The following is an 18,190-nucleotide window of genomic DNA, read 5'->3' as shown; positions in this document are numbered from 1 at the left end:
GACCATTAATATTAAAATCCCCGCAAATAATCATTGGGGTAGGCCACATTGCTAATTTAGAATCTAGAAATTCTAGCATTTCGGGTCATCACATGTTGATCCATATAGAGAACATAATGTAAATTTATTGTCATTTAGCAAGCATTCAACCAACACCCAGTAACCCTTTACATCGGTCCTCTGGGTAAGAATTGCCACCCCTCTTGGGCGTCATGCACCATGAGTTTATATCCTAATTGTTCCAAAATGCGAGCTCTGCTACCTCTGCTACCTGTCGCAGTCCCTAAACTCATGCTTTGAAATTCCCCCTTTCCTTGCAAAAATCCAACATCCTCCTACCCTTGTTAAATCTCTCAGTGCTTAAATTTATACTCATCACCCTCACTCGACCACCGTTTTGCGACCAAATACAAACACTTTGCCTCCCAATACTCAGCTCCTTCCTAGCCCTCAAAGATCATGCAAACTCCTATTGTGCTGATCCCAAACCAAACCCCACCATGGAACCAGCCCCACACCCCCCACACCCCTTACAGGCAACTAGGTCAATCATGACCTAAGTATGGCAGCTGAACTTCCATCACAGGCAGCGCCAAGCCCCCCCCCCCCCAGAAATCCCCCCAGACCAATTAATAAATAACCTCAGTGGACTGATCCTTGATATTAAACCCTAAGAATTAAACAATTAGCCGACCACGGCGGCTAAAGAAATTATACTTAATACCAAACTACATCTCTCAAAAATAAATCATGACCCTGCAGAATGTTAATCAGCCGCTGTTGCCCCCAATACAATATTAGCTGTGGCCCTCTGTCCCCGCATTTCACTCCATCTCCGCACGACCCTTGTATGGCAAAAGTCCGGGCGAGCAAAGAAGGTGTGCCCCTCAAACATTCGCTTTGAGTCAGTTCAGCCCGATCTATTATAGCCTGCCTTAACAAAGAGTTGCCAACAAAGATCAGACTAGCTCTTGGTCGCTCCCCTTGGCTTTTCGCCTGAGTTCTCCTAAACATTGGGAAGCGATGAGCCCGCTGTATTTCCATCTCCCAGTTCCAGTGGGCAAGATCCGCAAAGGCGCCCTTCAACAGCGCTGCCGATTTTCAAATTCCTCAAGCTTCCAACATACATCTAGCGACTGTTTTTCCTGCGTGGCCTTGAATGATTGTAATTTATCGACCTCCACCTCCCCAGCAGCAGTTCACTCTTCCACATGGGTGACCTTTTCGACATATCAGTGCACGCCTTATTCATTTTACAGATAGCCCCCTGCAGTTTCTTGGTGGCAAGTAGAGATCTTTTACTTTCCTGTCTCGCCTCCCCCTGCATCTGTTTGAGGGTGTAATATAATAACTCCATTGTTGGAGGGGGAGGGACACTGCCGGAATTGTTAAATCCTCCTATGCCACTTTGTACCGCATTACCTGAGTCGGGCCCCGCTACCAGTGCCCGCTGTCAGAGTAGATGCGGAATAGTCCCATTCAAGTTTCCAAGTAGCTGAGTCCGAAGATCTCGCTTTGGTGTTGGCCCGCCGCTTTGAGTTCATAGATCGGCTGCGGTGTGTCTTCTGTGTGGCAGATGACCCGCCCGAAGCAGGTGACGATTCCAACTCACTGATCTCTGATGTATCTGAGTCATCGTTTAGCGAGAAGAATGTATCTCCTTCTGGGGAGAGCAGGGAAGCACTTGACCAAGGAGCTATTATGCCATGCCTGTTTTGATCTCCGGTAGCACTACTGATGTTGCCCCCATCCATCTCCAGCATGCCCAGCAGTGCCTGGGCTTGCGCCATTATATGAAGCTGAGTATGAGCTGGTTGACAGCCTGTATTATCAGAGGTTGTATCTAAGCCAGCCCCGCTGGTAAATTAATCATTGCCGTTTTCATCATTGCTGTCATTGGGTGTCTTATGCTCCGTCATTACAGTTGCAGCGGTCAGAGAGTCAACAGCCTCAAAAGCCTCATTAGATAGTATCGCAAGAGGGAGCCCTCCCGCTATGATTTTGTTCAGACGCCTTGCTCCATTCCGCTCCAGATCGGATTTTGTATTTTCTGTCGGCTGAGGGACAGCACTACCAAGCCCAGAATCCCCATGGATGTCCATTGATGGATTACTGCCCGGAAAATGAAGGGCTGAATCATCTACTGAGAGGAGTGGGCTACCATCACATTCAGGGGTAGCGGGGACCGCGGCAGGGGAGCCAGCAATGTTTTGGGGGCACTGTCGCTATAGCTGGTATGACTCCAAATGCCTCCAAAACTGAAGGCTGCTATATGGAGCCTTCCCTGGCAGCAGCGGCAGCGGCGCGCAGCCTAGTACTGCTTGCCATGCTGACATCTTTCGACTTAGAAATGTTGTCCTCACCCTTCTTTTGGGGGCCCCCTTGTCGCATCTGGCCAGCGTTTGTGGCTATACCCTTCACGTCATCCTTCAGGGCTCCTTTAACCTCCCTTACTGTATCCTTTGCAGTGCCTGGATCTTTCAATAGTTTGCTCGTCTTCGGGGCCATCCTGGGCTGCAATTGGAATGACCAGCGCACGAGGAGTGTAGGAAACTGCCGCATGGTCGCACTGATACAAGTGACAGTCATGACAGCCGAGGAGCACCGCGAGGAACACCGTGAGAATAGCCCCTGGCCCCACGAGCGTCAGGAGCCTGCTCAGCCTGCACAGCCTCGAAGTAAGTCCACCAAAGCATATCATTCGCGGAAGCCAGACATGATGAGGGACTTAGAGGAGAGTCAGCGCCATGCTTCCTGAAGTTAGTCAGCGGACATCAGCCCTCGGGCTTAATTTGTTTTAATGTTAAATTATTTATTCAATATTACTCTCTTTTTCTAAATTGGTATTAGATTTTTTTGTATAGTGTTTTCACTTTATTACTGCTTGTGTGCTGCATAAATACTTAACACAGTGCCTTTTAGCTAAGCCTTACTGCATTTGTGCCAAGCTACCGGAGGATTAAGCGCAGGTTAATAAGGTGTTTTTTTGTTGTTCACTCAAACCAGGATTGGGGAGGTTGCATGAGAATGGCTAAAACCCAATTTATTACAAACATTTTACTGGTTTCCCTTAAAAAAGCAAGTGAAGAGGTGATAGTTTATACACTGAAGAAATTAATAACACCATTGAGTTAGGTAAAGTCAATGCCTGCAGGACTACATGTACCAATGCCCCAAGCGAGCTGCGACTCCCAGGCCCATCAAACAAAGGTTCTCCACACTGGGTAGAGGAGCATGTTCATTTTTGTGAGATGACGACATTTCCATTAGCACCTTCAGGTGATTTCCTTAAAGACGTTTGTCTACCATAAGTTACTCATGCTATTTTTCAGAGGTTCAGAACCATACCCGCAACCTGGATAGTGCAGTGAGCTCTTTAACTGCAGTTGTATGCAATGACAGGAAAGTAGAGAGCTGGTAACAACCACTCTGATATTTAGCTCTCCAAAAGAAAATTTTCCACAAGATTCACCAAACCAAAATAGTGGAACCAAATATGTCCAAGAGGGCTCTTAGTTCTAAAGCCATAGGCTCCATTCTACAAACAATATACAAAATGGGGATCCTACTTAAGTAACACATTATATAGAATGATTACCAAGCATGATTTTTAGGCCAAGTGCTACGCAGAGATATTAAATGAACTAAATATCTGGGCTCAATAAAAAAACATAATTCTACATCGGCAAAAGAAAGCATTAGAGACTTTAGAGGCGATAACAATGATTTATAATGTACCTCTACTGTAAATGTCGTTTTGTGAGTAATTGAAATATGAAAGATGCAGACTGTTTGTTTAATATATTATTTTATTCCCTCAGTTAGAGTGAGTTGAGCAATATTAAGTCCAAATTAACCAGATGTGTGACTCCACCCGCTTTTGGACGACCATGGAGTCATTGTATTGGAACAAATGGGTCATGGTTAAATTAGCTCATACGGGCCACATTTCAAGAAAGTTTCATGACACAGTAAACAATTGAAAAAAATAGGTGGGGCAACCCTGTAGTCTATGGAACCATCATAATCATTAATACAAAGAGACAATGGTCATGTCCGAGGAAGCCCTAAGCCTGAGCTCCCTAGGCATAAACAATCTACATGCATACTAAATAATGCCAGCAATCAATAATGTCAATCTTTGCAGTTGAACAATTGATTTGTAGGTGTTCCAGTGGACGGTACAGTAAGCATGACATACATGAAAAATTGGTGTGCTGCGTGAGATTTGTGAATGAAATAATTATGAAGATGAAAGACAACACAAGAAAAATCCCAAGCCAATTTAGAAATATAGAGTACATTTTAATAAAGCATTTGACACCAAAACAACACAAATGTAATCAGTAGAACCGGAGTTATGAGTTTTCAAAGTTTTAAGTGAAATCTAACACGTAAAAGAGCAAAGCACCAACCGGGGACATCTGGTCGCACTAGACCGGGTCAAAGTCAAGGCTGACATACCTCGAGTATCCAAGGGTCTACAACAATGTTCTGAACACTATAAACTCTAGAAAACAAACACCCCAATGTATAGGTGCCACAATAAGAAAATATTCATTATATTTCTGGATTCCCATCACTTACCAACTTGGTTACATGCTTTATTATCTGAGTCTCCTCTGTAAAGTCACTCTGGTGACACTAAGGGCTACAACCCCATCATAGTGATTGGGGAGCCCGAGAATGTTTTCATGAAACTCCTAAAGGTATATAACTATCTAAACTACCAGATGAGAGCAGTTAACTGTGTGGGAAATAGGTGCAGTGCATCAGTGATATGTGAGATTAAAATTGAATTGCGACAGACCCTATATTTATTTTTTTCTCTTGCAGTTCAAACTAAAAACAGTGCAAACAACAGTTTTACCAAATAGCTGTCTGATATTACAATGTGGTCAACATGTTTCAACACAACCGGACATCGATCTGTCCAGTGCCTTCGTCGGGACCAACTAAAGTATTGCTACTGCAAAATGTGAAAAATATATATTAGAAAATTAACTAATATAAGTACACTTGAAGTGGTTGGAAACGATACAACCAAATCACTTGTAGTGCGGTTTGTACAATCCTTCCTCAGCAAAACCCATACACCTGAAGGTATCTGTAACATAGGAAAGGAAAAATGTGCGCCACATTTGTGTTCATTAACATAGAATCTACTGTTCTCAAAACTAACAAAGTAGTGACATAAACATTGTCATCTATCAATCTCCAATAATGGATATATGTCACTTGTTCTTACCCAGAATATATGAGGAGGCTACCTCACCTCACCTGGCCACGGCTCAGGGAAAAGGAGGCACCGTTCTAAAAGGAAAAAGTAGAACAATTCCTTATTTATTGTGGTGTTCTACCTCTCCTAACATCCTATTAACTACCATTGTGCTCCAATCCCCATACATAAACATACAAAAGTACAGAGTTAAAAACTGCTTACATGAGCTTGTCATGCTTCTCTCAGCCTAATAGTAAGCTCACATAGGAATAATATTGCACCAACAGCATGTTCAGCATAGTGCCCTGTCTCCCCTCACATGTATACATTCACAAGTTCTCCTGAGACTTCTACAACTTCTGATTATGAAACCACATTTTGGCAGAATAGAGAACTTCAAGATCTTACTGCAGTCCCCAGTGAGACACAAGTGTGCTTACAAAGAGTGAGAACATGACCCTTCTCTGCCGATTGCTATATTAACTACCACTCAGTGACTCACTCGCTTTTACATCAAACATATGGCATCTCAGAGACATTTGAAAAGCAACTTCCATGCTCATAAGGAAGTCTAGCAACAACTTCTGTGTTTTCTAGAACACGCGTCCTAAAGCAGCAGTGTCCCTCGCTATTAAAGTCAAGACTGACCACAATGTTAGTCATATACAAGAACTGGGTTGGACCTGGTGAACACTTGCCTGTGAACTTTTTTCAAGGAAAAGAGTCTGAGAAAGTGGAAGTCCAGCAGAGAATGTTTGCGGAGGTGTCCGAGGAGGGAGAGTCATCATCGAATTGCTGTGGAGCAAAGATGCAGTGAAGATTTTTAACTTAGCTATTGAGAGGGATGTTGAAAATCTCCAGTAGGACAAAGCAGGAGGTGATAAGACAATTCAACAAGGTCAGAAACCTCTTTGGCGAAGGGCCGCTAAATTGGATTTGCTGCTGTGGAGAAGAATGTATCAGGAGAAGCTGTGAAGTCAATCTGATGGCAGAGCACCTCAGGTGGATAGATGAGCAGGTTGGAAGCGATCTCTTTCTGGTTCTCTGAAGCACTTTTGGGCCACATTTCTTTTTGTCGGTGGCAAATGGCCATCTGAGCACCTATGGTATCACAACCAAGGTTCCATGAATGGATTGAGACCTCTTAGGGGGTTCCGAACTCACTCAGTTTGGGTCCAGATCCTGATTCAAGATGGTGGGAGCCTGTTATATCCTTGTGGCTCTGAACATGAGGCAAGCAAACTAGTCCTTGGAATCACTTTTGTCAATTCTGGGTGCAGGTGAAAATGGAGGGCTCAAAAGCAGGGTTGGCCTCTGCGGGTTCAAGGCAGGCTCCATGTCAGCAAACAGTCCTTACAGGTACAGCAATAGTCTGGCAGAGTGCACAGCAGGTCACAGCAGCAGGCAGTCCTCTGGGAGTTCTTCCACAGGTCCAGCAGTGGTTCTGTGGGTCCTATTTTAATAATTTGGTGCCCTGCTTCTAGAAGGTGGGAGAAGATTCTGGAAAGGCTCTTTGAAGTGTACATAATTCGGAAGTTCCTGCCTCCCCTGCCCTGTCTTCAAGTTGGCTGCAGTGACAATACAGGGTCATTAAGCCTATTGTAAGTAACGGAACACAACTTAAGAAGGTGCAAGTGGGGCTGTGCTCAGCTTCTTGCCCCCATCCTGTCAGAGATGGCCCTTGGAGGAACAAAAAGTCTAACTATTGTATGACTGTCTGGGAGGAATTCACAAAGTCTAACTGTCAGCTACACCCAGTCATGTGACCAAGAACATGCTGCAGGCACAAAATACTAAGGGCAGGAAAATGGCAACTTTCTAAAAAATTGCGTATTTGGGGGTTGGGCCCCTAATAAACAGATAGGTTGGGCCTCTTTTAAATTTGTATATAACCAGGGGCCTAAGTGAAATTATTATAACATCAACATTTCAGATTGAAGGTTAAGTAAGCTAATTGTCTTGATCTATGGATTTATTCACAATTATTTCATTAGATTAATCAATCACTAAATCAGGGATTTATAAAGCAAGCTACTTACCCGGGTCTCAAGGTGCGGAGGAATGCAGCTCCGGTTAGTCAAAGAGCCAAGTCTTGAGGTTCTTCCTGAAGGTGTGTATGTTAGGGCAGCATCTGATGTTGACAGGGCGCACGTTCCAGGTCTTGGCTGAGACATAGGAGAAGGCTCTTCTGCCTAATCTGTTTCTACGAATGCGTGGGATTCCTGCCAGGGCAAGGTCAGTGGAGCAGAGGTTCCTTTTGGGTATGTGAAAGGAGACTCTTTGGTTGAGGGTTCTTCATGAGGGAGAGGATGAGCTGGGTGTCCTCTGCGTATGATACTACGCTGAGTGCCTTCAAGTCTGAGGAAGGCGGCGAGGGGGGGCCATGTAGATGTTGAAGAGTGTGAGGCTGTGTGAGGGTCCTTGGGGTACTCCGTAGTTGATCTCTGTGGGTTTGGAGAGGAAGGGTGAGAGTCTGACCCTCTGGGATCAGACCCAGATGAGGGCGGTTCCTCATATCCCGGTGTCATGGAGTCTGGCTGCGAGAGTGCGATGTGAGACAGTATTGAAGGCTGGGGAGAGGTCTAGAAGGATGAGGGCCAGAGTGTGGCCCTGGTCAAGTAGCATACGAATGTTGTCGGTGGCAACGAGGAGGGCGGTCTCTGTGCTGTGGTTGCTGCGGAACCCAGACTGGGAGGGGTCTAGGATGTTGTTCTCTTCGATGAAGGCAGTCAGCTGGGTGGTTACGAATCTCTGTGTGACTTTGGCAGCGAAGGGGAGAAAAGATATGGGGCGGCAGTTTTTCAGGTCCGTTGGGACAGCCGAGGGCTTCTTGAGGAGAGGTTTGACCTCTGCCCACTTGCAGTCTTCTGGTAAGATGCCGGATTCAAAGGAGGTGTTGATGGTCTGGCCTAGTTTGGGTGCTATGGCAGCAGCAGCTTTTATGGTAGATTTGTGGTGGGCAAGGGTCCATGGGAGCTCCTGAGTGGGTTTTCTTCATGGTGATGGCGGTGTCTTCTGTGGTGGCAGGATTTTCAGGTGGTAATGGTTGGCTGGTTGGCAGTCGTAGGGAGGGGGGTGGTGTCCAGAGTCTGTTCGCTTTAGTTCTCATAGAGGAGCTTGATTTTCAGGTAAAACTAGGAGCTGAGCTTCTTGCAGAGGTCCTGGATGGTGTGACAGCTGTAGCTTCACTGGGGGTTTTGGTGAGCTGCTGTATGACATTGAAGAGTTCTTTAGCGTTAGTTGTGTTGGTGTGGATTTTGTTCTTGATGAAGGTTCGCTTGGTGGCTCTTATGCGCTGTTGGTATTCATTTAGGGCATTCCTGTATTTGTTCATTGTCATTTGAACAAGTATCATATACACTTAAACATGTCCACAAGATGAATAACATTCTCTGGTTATTCAACTTATTTCTTCAATTAATTTAACTTAATTAAATACCTCATTCTTCTCCTCATATTGGCTTATCCAAGCATACTTCTGCCAAACTGTATCCATTTTAATTCTGCCTTCATTCTGGATTATTTTTCTGTTAGAGGAGTTTTAATTAGTGAAGATCACATGGTTTCTCCTGGCTTACATTGTTTAATTTAACCTGAACCTTACTCATACCTTGCATTAGATGACATTGGGACTTTATTAGGTGTTTGTGTCTTTAGATTGTTACAGGAAAAACACTTGAACCTCAAAAGCTGGTCTGCTTATATACTTCACCCTCTGGCTTTGGTTAACCCTTTCCAGGCTCATGACGAGCTGGGCTCGTCATGGCGTAGCCTCCTCGCACACTGATGCCGAGCCCAGCTCGTCATGAAACATGGGATTTTGTAAATCTGAGCACAGGAGGAGAATTCTCTGAGCGCGGATGTGGTTAAAACATTGTTAGTCTATTACATCTATATTATTAATTTTTTTTAATTTATAGCCGGATTTGTTTATTGTAGACAACATCTATCTTTTTTTCTTTCGGAATGTTACAAGTGCTGCAGCTAGAAAGCTCTGCAGGATGCCCTTATAATAATCTTCGGCTTCTGTGGCTAACAAGGTGCAAAGTATAAAGAACTAATATTTCAGTTAATCTTCCAATTAAAGCATTGTTTTCATCCTGGTGTTGCGAGTATGGACAGACTCCATAGACCTATTAAGTAGGAAAAGGTACAAACATACCTTAATTTGGGAGAGGCAGAGTCCTGGATTGTTGGCTGCCAGCAATGATGTCTGCACACTAGAATGAAGACCTCCACACAAATATTGTTATTTTTAATAGTGCAGTAAGAAAATGACTAATAATAATACACTTCTGCAACTAAGTGGAGATTTTGTAACTAATTGGTTTGAGACTTGTGATAAACAGTCATTAGAATGTTTATTTTACTCACTCTAACAATGTTCAGAATTTTACAGATATTGAGTAATTTAATTGCAAGTCTTTTTCACGTGATGTCCAAATGAAAAGTACAAATTAAGGCCTAGTAATTATAAAATACCAAGAAATATGAAATTAAATGAAAACAGGTTTTTAATAAAGCGCACAGCTACTCAGACTAGAGTGCCCTGGAGCATAGACAGAGAGATGAGTTGAAGAAGCCAGTTATTGATTAAACAGCCATGTTTTCTAAAAGAAAGTAAGTCAAGCCTCAGGGTCTCCGGAAGGCTATTCCATAGTTTTGCACCCAGAAAGCTGAAAGACCTACCACTAGTACAAGCAAGGGGTGTTTTGGGCACAATGGCAAGATTAGTGTTAGAAGAATACAAGGGTCTGAATGTAGAGTAATAGTTAGCTCTTAAATTAAGTACTCAGCTCCAATCTTGTGGAAGGCTTTTAAAAAGATGGTCATAGCCTTAAGCTCAATCCGCTCTTTAAAGCGGAGCCAGGGCAACATTTAAGAATTGGGGTCATACTGGCTCTAGGTCTTGATCTCACGATGGCTGGCCGCATTTTGAACCATATGCAAACGCTGGGTCAAGGATTTAGAAAGACCAAGGTACAGTTGGAAGCAAGGAGATTGGCCTATAATTAGCAGGATCCGTTGGATCCACATTTGTCTTCTTAATTAAAGGGAGGATCTTAGCGTGCTTCCATGATTTAGGCATAATTCCTGTCGAAAGGGAGGTAATAAAAAGAAGATGTACAATCGGGTTGATTGTAGAGGCAACCTGAGACAAAATGTTAGCTGGACTGGGGTCGGAAGGGCAGCCCAACTTAATGCTTTGCAGGAGGAACAATGATTCTTCCAACTTAAGCTCAGGGAAAGCAAGAAGGGGCGAGGGTGTAAAATTTGCTGTTGACACTATTATAAAAGTTAATCTCATCCTCAGATATGTTTGAAAAAGCAAGTTGGATCAGAGAGACTTTACCATGAAAAAATTTTGCAATATGCTTTGACCATTCCTCTGTGTGAGGACCTACCTTAGAACAAGCTTTAGGTGAAATAAAAAAAAGATTTGGCTATCCTAAAATCTTCTTTGCTCTTATTTTAAGATTTATCGATCCTAGATTGGAAGAAGTTCATTTTAGCTCCTTTTGCAAGTGTATGGTACGTTTTCAGGCTATCTTTGTAAACCTTCCTGTCCTCGGGAAGGAAAGATTTTCACCATTTACATTCCTTTTTACTGCAATTCCTTTTGCTATCTCTAAGGAGATAACTAAACCAGGGAGCCGAGAGCGCTAACCTTTTAGAAGAGCGGATGACAACCGTAGCAGCAGTCTTGATGATGGTATGAAGCCAACAGTCTATTTGGAGAGCATCATAATCAACGATTGAGAGCCCCTGCTAATTTGGGATAGATATTACGTGAAATGCTCTATAGTTGGAGGTCATTTGCCCAGTAGTCACCAGTGGAGCTATAACTGAGTAGGGGATATCAAATTTTAGCAGGAAGTGGTCGGACCAGATAATAGGAAGTGGCAAACTGGTCATTAAATCAAAATTATGCAAGATTTGGTCTAGGTAGTGACCCTTCACATGTGTGGCAGAGGAAATGGATAGGAGCAACTTAAAGGTATGCAGCATCTACAATAAGAGAGTAGCATGGGGATCTTTGTTGTTATCCATATGTATGTTGAAATCCCCCAGAATAAGGCAATTATTATATTTTAGGGCTTATTTAAAAATGGCTGAATGAATATATACGTCTAATGATTCTGGGGTTCAGATTGGCCCCTTTGTTTTCCCCCTAAAAGAGTAAAAGGCTCACAGACTGGTCCATCAGCTGCTAACAACCTCTTTCTTTTTTTAAAGAATATGTATTCATGGTTTTTTTTCCAGACCAACTTACAGCAGTATATTAGTCACGGTTGGATACATGTTCTTGTACATTTCAATTAGCATTTTGTACCTACTTAGTGGGGGGAGAACGATCATACAAAATACTGCAGTCAAATGACAACATCATTGATTCACCTCAGGATTTGTCAACATATTTTCCGTTACAGAGCTAAATGAAACGTAATATAAAAAAGAGAAAAAAAAACAAATGCAATCAAATGTAACTAGTGTGCCTGTCCTACAATTACTATACATGTGGTAGCACTAGCTGTGCCGCTTATTAATAATATTATATTAATATTATTAATTATATTAATAATGCAATCTGTGAGGCATATACTCCAATGATAACTATGATGATGAGAAGGTGGAGGGGAAGTTGCCCGGTTTAGTCACCGTTCCATAACTAGGTGCGACTGAGCCTCGTCTAAGGTGTGAGCCAGCTGGATCCGTGGGCCGCATGTGCGTCTGCCTAGCTTATCGCTTCCCGTAAGAGTGCACCTGAGTGAGTGTGCGGAGTGTCCTAGGCGTAACCCGGACCATTGTGTTGATGCCATTAGTATACTATGGGTTAGCACATGTTTTGTTAAGACTAGATTCAATTACAGTTAAATAATGTTGCCAGTCCACAAGTTGTGCCCTAGACCCTGGTGGCAGGGCCTGGGATGTCAGTATCTCATGTTCGGCCACAAGGGCCTGACGGCAGGCCGCAACGTACCTTGGTGGAGGGGCCCGCCGGGGATTTCCAGGCCATAGCAAGTGCAAGTTTGGCCAGGACCAGTGCTAAGTCCAGGAATTTGTTAAAGTTTGTGTGACGCGCATGCCATTTTGTAATGCTGAGCAGGTAGTGCACACCCTGGGCTGGGAATGAAGTTCCTGTTACTGCCGTAAAAATTTCTGAAAGTTTCCCTCAGTATGTTGTGATATGAGGGCATGTCCAAACCATGTGTAAAAAGTTGGCGTCCGACTTGTGGCATCTGGGGCATATATCTTTGGAGGTCGGGTATATTGGCGCCAACCTATGCCGGGTTAGGTATGTGTGGTGTAAATAATTAAATTGGGTACATTTTAATCTGGCATTTATTGTTTGTCTGTAATTTCGGTGGATAGTGCTGTCATCCAAAATTTTCACAGTGGAGTTAGTAAAGAGGCTGTTCCTGCTCTAAGAGAATTATAGATGGCTTGATTGGCTTTTCTGCCCGTCATGTGTGTCAGTAGTGTCTGTGGGGCTCCATAGGTTGCGGGTACAGTGCTTATGTACCCCCAAGTATATGTTGCCTGTTGTGTTAGTGTTGAATAGTGGAGAAACGTTCCTGGTGATACACAGCAGTGTCCATCAAAGTATAGATATCACATGGGGTTGAGTCAATGAACAGATCACCCCATGTTGCTAGGACGGCTGTCCACCACTCAGCCAGTTCTGGGTGCTTTAGGCAAATGTATGTTCCCCGTATCGAATCTAGGGGGAGATCTGGGGTATATGGTGGGGGGGGGGGGTGCCATCTGGATAACACGTATTTCGTCCTGGCATCAATGGCTGCCAGCATCAGGATACATCCATATTATCTCTGTAGCTGCGTTTTAGAACCCAATAAACACTCAAGCAGGGCTGGCTGCTTTAATGCCATTGCCCAGGTGTCAAGTTCAGACAGGTTCTTTCTTGCGAGCCAGTGCATGGACCACTGGAGTTGCACAGCTCGGCCGTATAACTAGTAGTTTGGTGCTCCCAATCCGCCCTCTGATACAGGGAGGTGAAGCCTCAGGAGTGCTACCCTCATCCTGGAACTGCCCCATATCAAGGACACGAGTAGCAACCACAGCTCCTTGAATATTTTCTGAGGCAGTTTATATTGGAGGATGGTGAAAAAGCACTGAAGGCTAGGGAGAAAAAACATCTTGGAGATGGATAGCCGGCCCATGGTGAAAATGGAAGATTGGTTCAGAATGGGAGTGTGGGCCTAGCACTGGTATTTGCCTTACCCAGATTACAGTCTATCAAGTTGGATGAGGAGTGATAGACCTGGACTCCTAGATATTTGAACGAGTCATAAGCTCAAATGAGTGGGGCGTGAGGTAGCTGCTGCCTCAGTTCCACTGGTATGGGCGACATTGGGAACAAAACGGACTTAGCCCAGTTTATTTTCAAGCCGGGTAACTGAGTATGGGCACATACTAATTCTATTAGGCCATGAAGGGCCTCAGTCTAGTTGCGGATAAATCAGTGCTTTGTCTGCGTATAGGGAAACTATGTGCCATAGTGCATATACTCGTCTACGCCATTCCAGAACACGACTACGAAGTGCACCGGGCAGAGGCTTCATGGCCAGGGCAAAAACGTTTGGTCAAAAGCGGGTAGCCCTGATGGGTCCCTGCTCGATATCAAAGGATGGAGCGACAATGCGACCCATTTGCATCCAGACTTGTGGGCTGGTGTATAGTATTTTGACCCAACATAAGAACTTGGGACCTATGCCAAACCGTGCCAGCAATGCCAGTAGGTAGTCCCATCCCAGGTTACCGAATGCTTTTTTGATATCTAAGGCGGCGATCCAGTGCTGCTCAGTTGTCGTTTGGGCCCATTCTACCAGGTTAAATAGGCGGCGGAGGTTTAGCTCTGTGCTTCTGCCAGGGATAAACCTGTTCTAGTCTGTGCGAATCACTAGTGGGACAGTTTCCAACAGCCTATTGGCTAGCAACTTACCTAAGACTTTGTAGTCTGAGGTTGATAAAGATAACAGATGGTTTGGAGCTCATAAGGAGAGGGTCTATACCGGGTTTTGGGAAAACCACTAATACAGCTTTGTGGAAGGGAAGGAGGCAATATGCCCCTATCGATTCAGTCTTTATAGATAGTGAGCAACCAGAGGACCAGCTTTGTTAAGTATGTGGTGTAAAATTCAGTGGACCAGCCATCTATTCGGGGGTTTTACCTCTGGCTAGTTGCTTAATAGTTTCAGAGATTTCAGCCTCCGTGATTGAGGCCTTCAGCTCTGTGTATTGGGCCTGTGTCACCTGCGCAAGAGCTGCTTCTTTCAGGAAGATTTGCATTGCTTGAGGATCGCCTGGGTCTGTGGCCTTGTAAAATGTTATGTAAAATTCATAAAAGGAGTCATTTATCTGCTCTATGGTATTTACTATATTACATTCAAAGGCATGTATTGTGGTTAAGGGCGGTTGCGTAAGATTACTTTTCAGCAGCCATGCAAGTGTCTTGCCTGCCTTGTCGCCCTCTGTGTGATGCCTAGTCAAGTATTGCTTATAGTTTAGGGCACACAGTTTATCCTGTGTTTCCTTGTGTGCTATCTGGCTTTAGTAAGTAAGGGTATTACGTGCGGGTCCATAGGGGCTTTGTGTTCAAAACATTGTATTTCAGCTTCTAGTTCTTGTAGTTCCCTAGAGAGAGACATACGGGAGCCATAAACTGCTTGAATGACCTGTCCGTGCAGGAAAATATTGAGGGCGTCCCATTTGATGCCTGCATGTGTGGCTGTCCTATCGTTATTTTGAAAATATGAGTTTATGGATTGTGATATGGTGGCACTCAAAGCAGGGTGACGAAGTCACTTCAGGGGGAGGTGCCAAGTTGGTATAGTAGGTCCAAATGCGCCCCAGGTTAGTTTAAATTGTAGGGGGCGGTGGTCCGATAATGTACGGGCTAAGTATTCTGCATGGGTTACATGTGTCAAAGCACCTTCTGTGCAGTAAATAACATCTATTCATGTGTACAGGTTGTGTAGCATGGAGTAGTGTGAGTATGATCGGTCCGTGGGGTGTTTAGCGCTCCAGCCATCAGTGAATTGCATCTGGGTAGACCAGGTTGACATGTGGTGTGCAAGCCCAAAAGCCTGTGCCCCAGGGAGTGGGGGACGGGATTGATCCAAAACTAGGTCATAAACACCATTGTGGTTGCCCCCTCAGTGAGTAGGTACGATCGGGTCCCTGAGAAGTGCTGGGGTTAATGACTATAAAAATGTGGATTGCCCAGAATTTGTCGCATAAAGCAAGACCAATGACAGTGGGTGACCATCAAGAGAGCCTTCTAAAATCGTGAATCGACCCTTGAGGTTGACACACATGTGCAATATCTGTAGTGGAGTTCCCGGAGCCACCAAAATCAAGGCACCTCTTGCATAGCCAGAATAAGTTGTGTCAATTACTGTACCCCTCCATTGTTTGCTGAGTGATTTAGTGTTCGCTGCATGAGATGAGTCTCTTTGTAATAGTGCTATGGTTATTTTATGCCTGCGTAAGTATTGGTAAACTTTGTGTCGCTTGACAGAGCCGGCCAGTCCGCGCACATTCCTAGTCAACAATAGGTCATTATTCCCCTTTATTTATACCTGTAATAGTGAGAATGCAAACATGAACTCTCCTCGTAAATCGTGAGTTTAGATAGCATAAAGTGAACAATTCTAAATCCTTGCACATTATGTGGTCGTATGATATGAACTGGCACCCCATAGCAAGTAATAAACCAAACCCCCAACCCCAGGCCTTGTTGCCAATGGGCAAAAGGCCATGTGCACTTATCTGCAAACATGTTAAACTAAAGAAGAGGAAAATACAGAGACGCAGAATTCAAGATGAGTCTATGACAGTCACTTATTGTATGTGGAGCTAGATGTATCTTGTTCCTTATCGCCATGTTCTCCTTGGCCGCCATAGTAGAGTGTTCATGTGTAAGCCAATTGATGTCTGTGAATACCTTTTGGTATCGAGTTTATCCCACCTACAGAGAGTGTTCTGCTAGACCAAGTAATACTTTCCTGGTGAGCGGCTGAAAGCTGTAGTTGGCTAACCCAGTTCATCCGAGGTTTGCAGAGTCACTTTGGGGCCATCGCCCAACATCATTTGTTGCTGTGAATTCGAGAGGGTGTTCTTCTTTTCTGGTGTGGCCTCTGTTTCTGAGTTGGAGTGGAAGAGGGAGGTAAGGGTGCCATGTTTCGCAACTTTCTTGAGAGCTTGTCCTCTCTCCTTTGCTGCCTGAGTTTTGGTGGGGCGCTGCCCTTGGCCCAGGCCGCGATGACCACGATATCTGGTCTTTTTTCATTGTAAGCAGGGGCTTGCTGTGGATTTGGGAACTGGTGCAATGCAGGTCTATTCTATCCAGATCCAGGCAGCCTCGGGAGAATGACAGAAGAAAGCATTGCCTTTATTTTGTATGCGCAGAGAGGCAGGGTATTGTAGGGCATACTTTATTTTGTGTTCACAAAGAGAACATTTGACTTCCATGAAGGATGATCTGCGGCTCTGCACAAATAGGGTGTAGTCCGGGTAAATGGGTATTTTTATGTTCTCGATTACCCATGGACACCAGGCTCTCGTGAATTGTAGGATGTGGTTCCTGTCGAAGGTAATTGAAGGGGCTTGCAACCACCATTCTGGGGGGTGCCTGGTCAAAGGGGGGGCCCCCAGAACTCTATGGCCAGGCTCCACAGAAAAGAACTTGGAGTGCTTGCCTTGAAGGATAACTCCCGAAACCCTGGTTTCCAGGTACAAATCCATACTTTATCCCTGAATGCCTTCCGGCAGACCCACCAAGTGGACATTGTTCCTGTGCGAGCTGCCCTCCTGGTCGTCGACACTGTTCTTAAGGTATTCCAACCTCTTCTTGTGGTGTTTTAATTTGAGCTACTGATGAAGACATGCAAGGCTTCTCGGATGCAATTGTCGATTCTACCTCCTCTACTCTGTCCTTCAGTTTTTTGTGGTCCTCATGCAAGAAACCAATCTCGGCACACAGCGTTTCGATCTTAGGGACTAGAGTAGGTTTAATGTCCATCACCGCCCCAATTAGTTCGTATAGGCGGTGCAAGAGGTTAGCCACAGGCATGGGCTGTCCTGCTGGTGTCTGTACAGAGCCCAATGCACCAGGTGGTGGGCGTTGTGTGTCATTGGGGTGTTTCTGCTGTTTGTCCGTTCTTCGCTTGCCCATTGTAGTGATTGTGGTGCTCTGTAAGCTCAGGGGAGTAGGGAGAAGTAAAAGTCCAGGACCAGGTGTCCACGCACCATTGTAGTGTGCACTGTTGGATAGGGCGATGTCATCATTGTTTGTTTCGCCCAATGTGTGCTCAGTGCCTAGGTTAGGGTACTGTATGATGGCACAAAAAATAGTTTGTGGCCAGCCAAGGCAGAGGAGACTTTAGACCCCGGTGTTGGCAGCAGAGTAATAAGCACAGGCTACGTCTTGACAGGGCAGAGTGGAGTGCTAGTGCCTGCTGGCGCTGTTCGCTGGGGGTGCCATCTATTAAGGTGCTAATAATTAGCTGTGTTGTTGTTTCAGTTGAGGGTCCGCGTCAGGTGTAGTGCTTTTCCATGTGTGGTTAGGCCTCCCAGGCCTAGTAGTGGTGGAAACTGACATGCAGTCGACGCGTGTCATGAGTTACGAGTTGGGCCCAGCGGTCACTCAGGCGTGGTCAGGGCTCGCAGGGCTCGTGTAGCCAATGGGTTGCGTGGAGATGCAGGGAGACTTACTGGCCTCAAATAGCTGGTAGGTAGCATGGGATCCTGGAGGGACACCTCCATGCGGGGGCCCAGTCCCACACACAGCTGCTGGACAGTGGGTCTCTGCGTTGGGAGCTCCGGCGGCCTTTATGCACAAATATGTGTGGTGGTCGCTCCCGAGGATTAACAGGGGCTCCTCCCCGGTGCAGGATTCCAGGTTGTTGGCGGAGGTGCCGGGCAGCACCGGCTCCTGCGCTTCTT

This window comes from Lissotriton vulgaris, chromosome 3_1, assembly GCF_964263255.1.
Source record: "Lissotriton vulgaris chromosome 3_1, aLisVul1.2, whole genome shotgun sequence".
NCBI lineage: Eukaryota > Metazoa > Chordata > Amphibia > Caudata > Salamandridae > Lissotriton > Lissotriton vulgaris.
This window is presented reverse-complemented; position numbering follows the sequence as displayed.